The sequence below is a fragment of the Nannobrachium achirus genome (genome assembly GCF_963921795.1).
Source record: "Nannobrachium achirus genome assembly, chromosome: 17".
NCBI lineage: Eukaryota > Metazoa > Chordata > Actinopteri > Myctophiformes > Myctophidae > Nannobrachium > Nannobrachium achirus.
This window is the reverse complement of record NC_137824.1, coordinates 45,571,360-45,586,880: the sequence shown is the minus strand read 5'-3', so window position 1 is coordinate 45,586,880 and position 15,521 is coordinate 45,571,360. Positions and strand designations below refer to the sequence as shown.

The 15,521-nt window shown below is 40.6% G+C and overlaps 1 protein-coding gene across 2 annotated transcripts in view; it reads right to left on the bottom strand.

Moving 5' to 3' along the window:
• The window catches only part of LOC308301448 (ecto-NOX disulfide-thiol exchanger 2-like), a 192,028-nt gene extending 177,180 nt beyond the window's left edge, over positions 1–14,848 (bottom strand). The window contains exons 1-2 of one of the 2 annotated variants that reach the window (XM_080745441.1): positions 14,720–14,848; positions 12,670–12,738 (exon numbers count right to left, since the gene is read on the bottom strand). The gene's annotated coding sequence lies outside the window, so the exon portion shown is untranslated. Of the gene's footprint in view, positions 1–12,669; positions 12,739–14,715 lie in introns of both variants that reach the window. The other variant, XM_080745440.1, reaches the window with a different exon arrangement.
• Positions 14,849–15,521: the final 673 nt, after the last annotated feature.

Genomic DNA, 15,521 nt, shown 5'->3' with positions numbered 1-15,521 from the left:
CCAAGAATCACATTTATCAGTGGATGGAAACAGGCAAAATGCGCATTTCTTTTTTTTTTTCGAATAAGCTTTATGGAAACGCAACTACTGTTTCACTCATCCTCTGTGTTCTTGCACTTATCTCACATATTAGGCTACATGAAATGGGAGTTAAACTGCTGATCTATTTTAAATATCTCCTGGTAGACACCCACTGTCTGCTGAGTGTGCTCCCATACTGTCATCTCGTTTACAATATTCTAGTGCCTTCAAGAGACCATAAAACTTATGAAACAGCTTTTATTCTCACCTAATTAAGTTTTGATTCAAGCAGCACAGTCAGAAACTGGGTAAAATGAGACCCCCTGGAGAATAAGTAAGATTAATTAAATTCGTATTTCTACAAAATGTCTTCATATTAAAATATGGTTTACCCGTAGTGCAGATAAACCGTAAAATAAGTAAATCCTGCCAAGCGGCATACTGGACTGACTTTGGACGCGGCACAGAAATAAGTGAACTTTTAAAGGGGCTACACCATTTATGTATATGTATATATATATATATATATATATATATATATATATATATATATAAATATTGGCCCATAATACGTTTTTATACAGGTTTAAGCCTAAAAAACACTCAGATATTGAATTTCCATGTTCTGTCTGTCATTCCAAGCCCTTTCAGCTGCAATACCAAAAAGCCCTTTGTTGGCAAAGGGGCGCTGAGGGAGTTTGTCTGTCTACATTTAAAAAAGGCCACAGTTAATTAATTAATTAACCTAGCCTTTCCTATTCCATGTAGGGGTGTCGCTCTCCATTCCGACATGTCGCCACTCCAAAATTGACTTCTTATTGTCGGAGTGGCGACACTTCCATAGGGGTTAAGTTCAGGGTAAGGGTTAGAGATAGGGTTAGTGTCAGAATGGAGACATGTCGGAAAGGAGACATGTCGGAGTGGCGGGGTGTAACCCCATGTAGTATGGAGAAAGAGAAGTACAGTACAGTAATCAATTAAATATACACATTATGTCTCGGTTTGCAGTTTAGGCATTCCTCTCGTCATGTTCCTAGAATTTCAACAGATCCATGCGTCTTCAGTCTCTTTTCAGATCTACAGAACAGTCTTTAGTTCAACCATCATCCAATCAGAGAACCTCCAAAATAACCAGTGACAGATAAATTAGTAAGAGGACTTCATGATTATTTCATCAGGTTTCAGTGATCCTGTTATCATGAATCACTGAACCACATAACTGCATTTTAATGGCTGTGACGGCTGACAGCAATAGGATCAGACTTTCAAACAGTATCATTACAAAGTGGAAGAGTGGATCAGAATTGTTTTACGATTTTAGGACACCCATGCGTGTCTTTTGACGGCACCAGTGGGCAAATCGGGTGACGTTGAATATTCTATTATTTTTCAAAGGTTGGTGAAAAACGCTCTGAATCCTGTCAGTCAATGTATGTGTGTGTGTGTGTGTGTGTGTGTGTGTGTGTGTGTGTGTGTGTGTGTGTGTGTGTGTGTGTGTGTGTGTGTGTGTGTGTGTGTGTATATATATATATAGCTACGCCGTTTAACCAAAAGTAGCGTTTTGACCCATACATTATAACTCTTGTGGAGTACTTTTCTTTTGAAGAAGTTTTCTCTCTTCAAAATAAAAGTGCTCTAGAAGAGTTATAATTTATGGCTAACGTTTGCAATATTTTCCATAAATAAAAAAATAAAAAGTTGAAGTAGTGAAAATAGAAGATCTATAAGCTCAGGAGATATCTCCTATCTCTGCCAGATGGACAGGTTTTCCCCTGTATGTATGTATGTGTGTGTGTGTGTGTGTGTGTGTGTGTGTGTGTGTGTGTGTGTGTGTGTGTGTGTGTGTGTGTGTGTGTGTGTGTGTGTGTGTGTGTGTGTGTGTGTGTGTGTGTGTGTGTGTGTGCGTGCGTGCGTGCGTGCGTGTGTGCCATCTCCACTTTCCACTATAAAATAAATCTCTATATATGTATAAAAGAAGAGCCCCACCACCACCATACTGACTCACAGACATAATGATTCGTCTGGTGCATTTTTCTGCAGGGGGCAGAAATATGCGACCGCTACTCCACTGACAGGCTGGCAGACTACAAATATTGATTGGCTCGGATGGCACCTTCTCCCTCCGCCCAGCCTTTTCTTTTATCATCTCACCAATTTCCTCCAGGGTCAATAAAGCATCCCATAATGAGAAATGGCATCCTTCCTCACACCAAGCCAGAGAAAAACAATATCAAAAACAACAAAATGTTTTCTCCATGATGGTATTGCACGAGCGCCGTAGGCAGTGTGGTCTCGACTGGTAGACCCAGTAGATGGGAAAGAAAAAAAACACAGCTACAGTAGCATCACGGTTTCCAATTCTACACTAAATAAACCATAAATGTACAATTAATAATGAATATTTTTCATCCTGTCCGTTTTCAATTAAGTTCCTCATAAATTCACCATGCTCCATCTATCTTTGTTATCTCCACCAGGTGGAGAGCGGGTTTCCCCAACTCCCTCTCTCTCTCTCTCTCCCTCTTCCTCTCTCTCTCAGCGTACTATCATACTACCATTATCATATTTCTTGTGCACGCTGACATATCCTTGAATATTCTTTTTCTAATTGGTCAATAACATCTATGTCATTTATATGGATTAATAGGGCGACATGCAACCTCACCCAGGGCGAGGTCGCACCAATTCTTGGCCATCTGGCCAGTGATTTATATCGGACCAGTTACCCATATATGGAGACCCCTGGTACCCATATATGGAGATCCATGTACTGTGTATGGAGATATGCTGTGAGAGCCCACACATGCATACTCAGTTATTCGTTATGTGAAAGTCCTATGATGTCTATGACATCTGACATCATACCCTTTTATGCCTATACATGGAGATCCCTGTATGTAGAACCAGCTGTTAGTGTGGTATATAGCCGATGTGGCCTCCATATATGGCCATATGAAGTCCTGTTAGATATGGGCTTAATATTGATGATATCAGGGAACTCCATATATGGGCATAAAAGGGATTCTGTTAGTGTAACCATAGAGGTAGACGCCTCCTCCGACAGGGGGTGTTGGTCAAAGAGGACTGGCAAGCTTCCTGAATTCTGAAGGATGCTTCCTTGGGCGTGACAGAATGGGACATTCGGTAGGCCAATCAGATGCAGGACTGGCGCTGGACTGGCGGGACTCCCTCTTTCCCACAGCAGGGGGCAGAGTGCCTTCCACGAATCCACAACGTTCCACAGTTCCGCACTTCCGGCAGTCCTGTTTGACCAGTCGCGCCAATGAACTGCAGCGGCGGATAAGGTATCTAGCTTTTTATATCTGTGAGTGTAACATCACAGTGAAGCCAGAGCGGAAAACCCGTTCTGTTAAGAGTGGTTCCCCTGACATCACAGTGACGTCAGAGCATGATGTCAGAGCAACAAACCCATAGAACCACAATGTCAGCCGTGACAGAGATACATAAATACATATGGACAAGCTGTGACCGTTTACATACAGTACTAATCTGCGATCACAGAGCAATCAATCATCACTCCACTCCATGGCATTACACAACGTTGTGAACCAGCACTAGCTAATCCGTTGCCTGTCCTTCCAGTTCGTATAAATATTATTCATTTTTTGTAAATGTAAATTTAGACTGATGATAGGTTCTTGGTTTACCTATGATCCTAGATTACTGAGGCACCACACCGTCTCTATGCATTTGATGTATTACTTTGTGTTTGTTTACCTTGCTCACTGTAAATTGCTCTGGATTAAGAGCTGCGTCTGCTAAATGTCTAAATTGTAAATGTATTACTAATGTATACATGTATTGTCCCTAATGTACCTTACGCAGCTGAAATAACAGACATGGTTTGGGTGATGTAATACGGACATTCCTGGAAGAAGACAAAATTGTAGATGTACAATTGGTAATGACATGGTAATTACCACTAATGTTTTCATGATTCTAGGTAGAAATGTAACTGCATACCACATAGCGCAAGATACCTCACTATAATCACTAGCCTATGGCATGTCTGCTGGTGGAGATTTGGGCTTTACTGAGTGTACTTTTCTCTTTGCAATTTATTATAACGTATTTATATGGTCAATATCATATTGTTACTTTTGTCGGCTGCTTATAATAATAGGTCATGTAAGTTATTCAAAGATACCTACAATTAGTTCACTATTGTTAAGCCTTAAGCTTTCTAGCTCTACGTCTCACACACACACATGAGAACATACAGTTAGTTGTCATTTCCCCAATAATGCTTAACATGATTCACAATATTGGCTCAACAAGGTGACATAATAATCCAATTCAAAAAGTTGTTAAGCCTTAAGCTTTCTAGCTCTACGTCTCACACACACACATGAGAACATACAGTTAGTTGTCATTTCCCCAATAATGCTTAACATGATTCACAATATTGGCTCAACAAGGTGACATAATAATCCAATTCAAAAAGACTATAAATTAACATTTTGACAATTACTAGTACAATAGACCAGAAATGTAACCAGCACCGTAGAAATGAGTCATGCTTCTCATGTAAGTATGCTTCAATTCACAAAAACAACAAAATACACCACATGTGCTTCATACAGTATGCAGACAGAAACCAGCAATCAAAACAATTTTAGGTAAGAACAAAACATTACTGCTAGTAATGGATTTTAGAGGTAATGTTAGGCAGTAACATTCTGGATATTCAAATACTATAGTAGTAATGTATGTATAGCTAGATGTTAGCACGATGACACCTGCTATTTGGCAATAACACATTTTCAACGATAATTGAACTCTCTGGGACTTAAGTTATGTTCAAACTGCACTACTGCAGGCAATTGCGATTTGTTTCTCAAATCTGATCTTTAGACCAAGTCGGGGCACTTAGGCTCTAATGTAGCCTAACAGTGCATTGCGGGGTCGAGTCTCGTTCCCGTCTGCATGTCTCTCCCCATCTCTATCCTTGTTTCCTGTCCATCTCCACTTAAATCTATCAATAAAAGGCAGAAAAGCCAAAAAAATATCATACTATATATTTACAGTATATACTGTGTACACTCAAACATTGTCGACCTAACTGCATTGGTTGACGTGGTAACGACGCAATGACAGACATGCGTAATGCTTACCTTTTTTATTATACCTTATAATCCCATGTGGGGGAACTCAGCTTCACCCAGCTTATGGCAACTCAAGATGGTTACGATAAGGGCTCGGTGGGGAGCATGTAGGGGTTAAGTGTTTTCCTCAGGGACACTTGGACACAGGGGCCGGGAGGCAAACGTGTGACCTTCTGATCGCTTGTCAGCCTCTACCCACTAAGCTAGGGTGGCCCAGACTGGCCCACGGTATATACGCGCTGTACGCTCCATGAATTATAAATCACTGCTTCACTGTCCAGAGAGAGACATCTTTAGAAATCCGATTTCAAAATCACCTACTACACCTAGGAATGTAGTTCACATCTGAAAAATCTATTCCAATGTGTTACTATTTAATCCTGGTAGCTCAGTCGGTAGAGCTCTCGCCTTTGTACCACAAGGTCATATGCATGGGTCGGATTGACAACGGTCACCTTGCTTCACGCACCCACATTAAATTCAACTGACAGAGCTGAAATATAGGGCAGGCAAGTGTACTTTAAATAACAGGAATAAGTGCAAGACCAGTCTACTGAATATCTACAAAGCTCACAACGCGTCACGTTGTCAGCTTGTACATCAGCTATTTATGGCTAAGAGATTAGGTATAGAGCAGTGGTAGGCAACAGGCAGCCTGTCGGCCAGAGCTGGCCCGCAAGTATTAATATCTGGCCCGAGCTGACTGATTGTCCGGGTAGGATGAACAAATAGTTATGTTTTCCATTCTTTGGATGTTATGTTGTCACTGTCGACTTTTGGATGAAAGACTTCTTTCACCTTTAAAGAACAATACTAGAGAGACCTTGGCTTGAGTCACGAAATAGCTCTTTTCTGAAAAGGGACTCCAAGTGCCACATCCAAGGATCAGGACTTTACAAAAAGGATTACATGAGCACTTCTGTGCTAGCCTGTATACTTTGATTCCATGTGCAATTCTGTTAGACACACACATCTTTATTATTTATTAACTTTTATAACAATATAGTTATTATACTAATGTTGTTTGTTTTGCGAGTTCCAGATACTAAATGAGCCATTTATTGTGTTCTGGTCCACCATCTAATGGATTATTGGACAAGTGGAGTATTTGGACAGAGGCCAGACTAACTTGCCAACCCCTGGTATAGAGTGAGAAAAAAAATGGTTTTACCAATTCTAAAGAGTTTATGTGGAACCAGATACTGTATGCAGCTCTGCAAAAGTGAATTGATCCCAGTGTATGACGGAGGACAATTTCATGATATATTAAAATCTCTGTGATACGATTATTATGAGCGCTTTTTTATCGCGATAAACGATAATCTTTAATGCATTATAATTGCATTTATAATGCATTGTAATGCACAGTCGTTGACAATAAGGGTTGCCCACCTTCCCATGGCAGGTAAATAAAACCTTAGGGCAAGTGGAGTTTGCTTTCAGGTTGCCCGACTGGGCAAGTGCTCGTTTGAGAGAGAACGCAACCGTCTATAAACACAACACCAGATGTCTGTCTAAACACCTGAATGTGGCCAGAGCGCTCCGTCTCCTGGTCTGTGGAATGTAAAAGAAGGGCACCGTTTAAAAAAAAGAAGAATAAGCGTTAAATTGAATGGTAATTCAAATTTTACCTATCATTTTATAATGGACAATTTACTTTTCGGGCAAGTGGGCATGACCTTTGGGCAAGTAGAACATGACCTGTACTTGCCCGATGGGCAAGTGCCTCTGAGACCTTAGTGTCAACCCCTTTTGCTCTTATAAGGCTTCATAACACTAATCATAAATGTCTATAATGATGGATAACAACTTATATTATAACAATGTTTATGAACCGTTACGTGCGATAAATAGATCAGATATTGATCAGCTTCCTCATAACGTGAATCTCAGACACCACGTTTCTTAGCCGATGTGTCAACCATTCCAAAGGTCATATAATTGGAAGTATTGCTCTACACAACAAACTCAGAGGAAAAGGGTCGATCTACTTGACATGTGAGCCTCTCGCTACTGCTGTTATGTGAGCCGCGTTACATTACAGACATGTGATTGTCAATCCTAGCGTTTCTTTGCAAAACACATTTTTATAGAAAACATTTGTATTCTTCTTCTTCCTCCTCATTGTATTGTTGTTTTTAACGTGTAAATATGGAACTTAATTATGGGAGAAAAAAACTGGTGTATTTTCCTTTTTTTTAGAGAGGTGCATAGCAGCAGAAAGGCAGTCTCTGTTCATTGACAGCGCTCAGCACTGTACACTAGGGATGTGAATCTCGACCACTGACGCGATACGATACGCACCTCGATACACTGCCAGCGATACGATATAATTGCGATACATTAAAATCCTGCCGATACGATACATCACGATTTACCCCTGTTCCCGACACGATGCGATACGATTCACGATTCACCACGATTCAAGCCCAAATCCCAAAATTTACAAAACATAGCGACTAAAAATTTATGAAATTTAAATTCAAGGCAATTTATTGTTTCACTGTAGTACTAGGCTCTGTCTAACAACCCAACATATAGTATTCTGGGAGAACACAAAGCTGCTGGCTATTGTAGAATTGTTTGATAACTAATCATATAGAAGGCCTATGTCATTATTAGTAGGCCTATATGTCTTCAACTGGGGGTCAGGGACCCCAATCCAGGGTTATTACAGGGGGCCTGCCAAATATTTGTGTGATACAGTAGGCTATAATGCCTAGCCTACAGCGAGGGTCCCTGCTTGATCTCTGTCTGAGCTAAGGGGTCCTTAACCTGAAAAACTATAAAGTCCCTCCCTGGTTTGTATTATTATATCATTATATGATATAATAATATTATATAATATCATATTATATTATATTTTATCCAGGATTATGCATTTTTTATAGCCAAAATGTTTTAAAACAGACCTACAAGCTCACTGCGCGTCGCATCCACGACGCATTGTGAGCTTGAGGGTCTGCTATTTTAGGTGCGACACCCTTGTACTGCGATGTATAAAGTAGGCTTCTTTCCCAGAGCACAACTAGCAGCAGAGAAAGTGAGAGTTGCTTGCATCAAACAGGAAAGTTGCAGAACAGTGACAAATACTTTGTTAAACGCAAGCAGTAGTCCTACAACACCCAGCAACATTGTTGTTGTGTGTGTGCGTGCAGTTAATAGTCTATCAATCAATTGTCCGTCGGAGATTCGCTAAGAAACGGCTGTTGATTACATATCACTCAGCCTGTGCCACTCTGTGACAACAATCAGCGCAGCGGACTTGGATGTTATAAAGCTAAGTAGGCTACTAATCTTGCATCTTTTTAACCCGTGGGGCTGCTAGTTCGTCTGTGTTGATTCACTTTCACTCGCATTTCGCTGCACTGTCTGTCTCCCTGGTTGCCTGCATGCAGAGCGCAGATGTTGTCCGAGTCGCAGCTTGCATTTAGACTGGCTTTTGGGGAGGGGGCTGAATGCTGGGCTGATGGTGCATTCAAGGCGCCTCGGAAACACAGGATAGAATGAAATACTATAATGGAAGAACCGATACAATCGCGGAATTTACCGATCCAGTCACTCACGGAACGATCCATCACGATTTCAGCCGTATATTGTACCGGTACACACTGAATGAACCGATTCACTCGTATCGCGGATGTTTGTATCGCGATTACGATCCGTACCGGTATATCTTCGCATCCCTACTGTACACACTACATATACTACATTACACTATATATACTTTGTGCGCCAAAAATAGCAGATCTACAAGCTCACAATGCGTTGGACGCAACACATTTTGAGCTTGTAGATTTTTTTTTACCTGTAGTATAAACTCAAGCTAAGGATCGGGTAGTGGTTCTCACATTATCACATTATTTGCCTTTCTAGCTAGAACTAGCCCTTACCCGTTCAAAGATATGAGCTCCAAAATGATGTGCAGTGTGTGGGTTATGGGATGTGCACTGTGCATACAGTATATGAGGGATGGAAAGTAACTTTAACTGTTGCTTGCATGATAATATGTAGGAGCATCAATGTAAGAAATACCCGTTTTGTTTAATGGCTAACCCCCCCCCCCCCGCCCGCCTGCCCGCCCGCCTGCCCGCCTGCACACACACACACACACTCCCCCCCCCCCCCCGTGTGTGTGTGTGTGTGTGTGTGTGTGTGTGTGGGTTTGTGTGTGATTGTGCATGGCCTGAACAACAGCGCCCCTCCCTTAACATGTGTGGTCACAAAAGGTACTGTAGGCTAAATAGATATAGATACACCATAAAAATGCTATTATACAGCATACGATTTGTGAAAGTGACAAACGGGCTTCACAGTTATGTCAGGTGTGTTCATATGCTGATGGTGATGCGATTTCAGATCAATTGCTCCAGCCACCGAGGAGAAACGCTGTTTCATACAGACAGACAGACAGACACTCACTCACTCACTCACTCAGACAGACATTCGCAAAATTATAGTATAGATATATGGGAAATGATTTTTGGGCTGATGATGGCTGATAGGAATATTTTTAAATAAATATCGCACAAAGTGCAACAGTGGTTGGTGGTACCAAAGATAACACAATTTCAAATATTTATTATTATTATTATTATTATTATTAAGCAGGCACCATAACTACAAATGACATCTATCTCTTCAACTTAATTATACATATAAAATATGTATATCGATATATAGATCTAATTTTCCTTTTCTTGCATTGTCTTGGAAAAGACAATGCTGGTGATGCTGCTCTGAATAAAATTGGAGCATTCTAAAGTGAGTTGCAAGCCCTTCTTTTCTTGTCTGATCCATTGTCTGTAGCCTATTGTTCATTCAAAGTACAAATGTGTCTCTGTCAGAGATACTGCTATTGTTCTACCTAGATCACTGAAAAAATGATCATTGAATTTATTAGAAGAAGTGGGCCAGTGGTCAAAGTCAGTATTACAGGTCCGATATACAGTTTGAATGCGAGTCAAACTGGTTTGGGCATTTTCTAAACAGCACAATCATAAGAATTCAGTGCAATTAAGAATAAACAAATAAATAAATAAAAAAGAAATGGCAGAGGATTGACTGGCTTGAATCCCATACCAGTTTCAGCTGAATGAAGTGAATGACACAGGAGAGTTTAACATAACATGGAGAAACACGGAATGAGAGTTGCCATACAGTTGTTGCCAGGTAAACCAATGACTATTATTAGAAGGGTTATTTATCTAATCCCATTGAAAATGCAAAAACTTAAATCCTACCTTATCTCAGTAATGAGAATGCAACAGTCCATAAAGTTTTAATACTGTGGTCACAAATTGAAAATTGAAATGAAATATTTGGGAAAATATTTGGGAACGCAATACACGCTACATGATGCATGAAGATCACATCAGTCACTGGAGCATTAATGTCCACACATAGCCTGCAGCCATGTTCAGTGCTGTCAATATATCAGATATTATGCCGCCCTCAACAGAGGCAGTAGATCAGATAACATGGTTATTATGCAGGTCTTATTTGTGTAAAGCAAGGTCAGAACCACCTGGACGCTGGATCAATCAGACGGATTAATGAAGCCCAACCTGCTGACATGACGGTTACAGACACCCCTATTACATCCAGGTCCTACAGTCACCAGCGTTTATGGCTTCCAGGCTCGATCAGGGAAAAACCCAGCTCAACTGAGAGTCTTCATGTCATGTGATCCGGTCTACATTGCTGAAACAGATCTACACCAAGATACTGTATATCACAGAATCTCTGTTTCTCTACAGTTCTGTTTTACGGGCAAACATGCTGACCAGTGTATAGAACGTTGTAAGACTGGCCTGGACTACATATTTGGGCAGAAGAGGGACACAGACAGACAGACAGATAACCGATACTCTGACAACGGGTATTGCATAACGGGAAGAGGCATTCATGCATTTCCAACTTGGATCGTTCCCAACTTGCATTGTTCCCGAGTAGTCTAGTGAAGTGCCCCATCTACTAGTAACATTTAATTCAGGTAATAGAATACCCCAATTTGATCTGCATCTGCAAGCTCCTTGGTAAGCCCCAAAATTGAATTCAAACCTTGGTGACCTCATAATGTGCCTAGCAGCAGATGGATGTCTTAACAGAGGCTACTTGGGTAATGATCACACACATTTTCATTAAGGGCCATGATTTCCATTTGGTGTCCTCGGTCACCAGAGATTTGTTGACATTTAGACAAGGGTTACCTCTGCAGAATACATTACAAATTCTTTCTATATCACTCACAAGACACTCGTATTGCCGTCTCTCAATTTTGCCAACAATGCCAACAACCATCAAGCAGTGGAGTGGGGACAACTTTTCTGCAAACATTGTATTGCATCACTGCCTGTGGTGGGAGGATTTTTTTGTCCAGACTCCAGATATGTTTTGTTACAGAATGTCACAATTTATTGATAGCAGAGTGACAGAGAAAACTAAAAAAGAAATACACTGTCTGTTTTAAAAGTGAAATGCAACTTTATTTTAAGTCAAATCTGGAGATCATCTCAAGGATCCCATGGTGTCACTAATCAACCAATAATATGACACAATTGTGCCACTATGTTAAAAGTAATTGAATGTGATTAGGGAGGCTTGTAGATCAGCTATTTTCAATGATGTGTTTGATGTGCTTGTTGTTAAGTAAATTCTCTTCTCTAAAGTCTCTTCAATTTTGAGGGCAAAAATTAGAATTAAACGAAATTAATCTAATTAATTAATTAATTAACAAAATGTTTCTGCCCACTCGTAGGAGTCCCTCCCCCCAGGCAAAACTTTTCTCCTGCAGGGAAACACTCCACCACAAGGCTGTGCAGCAGTGTACCGTGAATATCACAGGTTCAAATTATTTTCCATAATATCAGCTCACCTGGGGCACAGATTCCAGCCATGAAAGATTTGCAGCCCTTCTCAAACACTTAAACCTGGTGGTGGCCTGTTTAGATTGGAGTTGTGTGGAGGCGGGTTTCAATTTGCCCATGACTGGACTGTCAGCTGTCACTCTCATAGCAGATGAAACTAGTTTGAATGATACAGCTAACTTATGAGCATGTCTCTTGACGAAAATAATATTTTCAACTGGAAAATGAAAAGTGTCAACAATACTTCATGTTGACCCATAATTAATGATCTTCACGGTTGTACTTCTTTCGATGAAGTATAAATAGTAGCTATTTTTATTCGGCTAGCATAATGTAGCCTAAGAGCTGGCTGCAGTGTTGAGTTACTATAGCAACACCACAGCCCTGCATGATCCAGCTCAGCCTGGCTCTTGGTAATGGAAATGAGGCACAGCCTAGGTAGGACTACAGTTTTGAAAAAAATAATGTACTCTACTTAAGGCCTACTAAGTGTATACAACTACAAAGTACAAATAAGATACTTATTGACAGTGAAATGGTGGCAATGAACTAGGACAAGTAGGCCTACTTTACAGCACACATCTATGGTGTAACAATAAAAAACTGCTTTGTAAAATAATGAAACACCAAAAAGGAGGTTAAATATTATTTACCTTGTATGATGACTTGATTTGTCCAGCATACATACATACAGTACAGCTAGATGTCCATTTTCTCCTTACCTAACAAATAAAATTGAAATTCAAGAATCCAATGGATCAAAGCATTCAAAAGCCAAGCAAGCTAAACATATCACATGAAGAAGAGAGTGTCTAGATTCCCTCAACCCAACATAAGGCTGAGTGCATAGACCACCAAAGTCTGATGTCACTCCCGCTAGATGGCACCATTACCTGGTTTTGAGATTGTTATTTTTGTATTGATATCCCCATAGGGGAATCTTAGATCGCCTCATATAATAACTGTTCCAAAAATAAACACCACCCTGGCGATTGTACACATATGGATATGAAGCATCGACTAAAGGTGGAAATGTAAACATATACCCAGAGAGTAACACATTAAACGCTAGAAACGAGTCAAACTAAACCCAGCGACATGTCCCATGAACACGGCTGGTAGGAAACAGTGACCCACAAGTGTCCTGGGCTGGAAGTGTAGTTTCCAAAAGCTCCGAGATGAGGTCCTATCTCGGAGCCTATCTAGGCGCTATGCAGAATCGACAGCAATACTGGCACCTGCCGTCAGGGGGGTTTCCGGGTTGAATGGGAAAACATGCAAATGCAAATAAGCAATTTAAACAGTATTCCCAACACTGATGTAGAATTTGTATGTGCCGGTGTTTGCTTTAAATATCTTTAAGTGTCTTGAACTACCTTGACTTTTTGGATGTGATGTGGCAAAAAAGGGTGATATTCACGGGAGCATGTCGATATTGAAACATAGCATTTATTCGATGGTCCATTCTTTCGATGTGGGTGAATGTTAACCCGGTGAAAAGCTAACCTGCCGACGCGGGTGAGTAGTTAACCTGCCAACGCGGGTGAATGTTAACTTCTATGCCTAAACCTCAGTAACCATAACGCTGCTGATGCTGGTTGTCAAAAGAATGACACATTGAAAGAGCAAGATTTCCCCGATATTCACTGCCGTAGACGGGTTCCACCCCAGCCAGTGGATAGCGCCGTAACATCTCATCTCTGAACTAACAGCAGAGGGTGGGGTTCTATATGGGGCTAATCAAATATGAATGATAATAAACAATAAACAATGCAGAGCCACCCCCTTGATAGAAACGCCAGGATGATTTGTTTATTCTTGGAACACAGTTCTTATATCACATGATCTATTCTACAGTAAGATTCCCCTATGTGGATTTCAATACAAAAAACAACAACGTGAACCCAGGTAATATCGCCATCTAGCGGCATTTATACGTCAGGACTTCGCAGCACTATGAAACAAGAGCTGTGTGTCTGTCAACAAAAGAGCTTATCCTCCTCAAATGTACTTCCTTGGAAGTGAGTGGTGGAAGCGGAGGGAATAAGGAGCAGTACAGTAGTAGTAGAAAAAGTTCCTGTGTATTTTGGCAAAATTGACCCTATACTATGTCTCTTCCATACAAACAAACAAACAAACAAACAAACCACAAACAGTAATTTGTGTAAACACAAAGGGTGCGTTTACGTTTTCGCCATTAGTCAGCAGATAGTTCACACCACATGACATATGGTGACGAATCCACGGGACTGTGCATAATTAAAAGTTGTTTATTTCCTGGCTGTCGTTGTACACAAGACTTCTTAATTAAATGTGACATGGTATGTTTGCCCTTTAGTGCACATATAGTAGCCATTATTGTTACTAGTATTATTATGTTTCGTAGTTTACTAGTGTCTGGCGTCGGCATGCAGTGATGATATCTTATGCTAGATATTACAGTTAGCAGTTGTGGCTACATACTACTGTACAGCTGTAACAGCTCCATGTAAAAGAAAGGGACACAAAAGAAGCGCTCGTGGTGAGTGTCTGCACACCACGCATAGTTAACATCAACCTGTCGTTGTAGGGATACTTTACAATGTTGGCAAATAACGCTGTGGCGTTTTAAGTTTAACGTTAACTTGCACATGCATGGGAGTGTTGTAAGAATGGCACGGAAGAAGCAGCGTGAAGCACAACAGTAACGTTAGTTCCACTTACTTTAATTTGTTTTGGTAACGTTGTTTACTCTGTTATCTCCGTCCTTTAACGTGCTTGTTTCGTTTGAGTAGGGTTACGACCATATAACTCTATGGTTACTACGAGGAACCAACTCTGTGGCGACAAAACCTCGCATCAACAGGATTTCCGTAGCGTGCCTACCCGGTTGCCTATTTTGATGTAATCGGTGTGATCCGGTGTAGAGCCCGCCTACTGTATCCGGTCGTTTACACATGGTAGGCAACACACACATACATAAAAGCACCGTTTCCGTATCCGCTCTAGACAACAGACCGGATCAGTGACCTACAAAAGCAAATGAATCCCAGTTGTTGTAACAAGAGCTGTCGGTACAATGGCGGAGGAATGTTCAGCTACGGCAAGCCGGAAGTACACATGTGCTGTTTGTTGTTATTTCTGGGCAAGGCAGGTTTATTTGTATTGTATTACATGTATTCCTAGGCAATACAAAGTGCATTCAAAGACACAACAGACATTTGAAACCACAAAATAGTAATACATGATTAATCTAAAATACAAGAGAGAGAGAGAGAGAATTCAAGAAAATAAATATAAACTGAACAATGGAAACTGAGGAGGTGGAGAATATAAGCATTTTGGCTTTGCATTTACAAATAGCCTATAGAGAAGTTGCAAACCATCAAAGTAATAGGGCAACAGAAATGAACACGGCCACTCCAGCGTCCAGTTTAATATGTCCAAACATGAAAGGTTCAAAATTTTGGGGGATTTTGAAAACGATATATTTCTGGATACTTTCCATTTGCAAAATCCCAAGGGG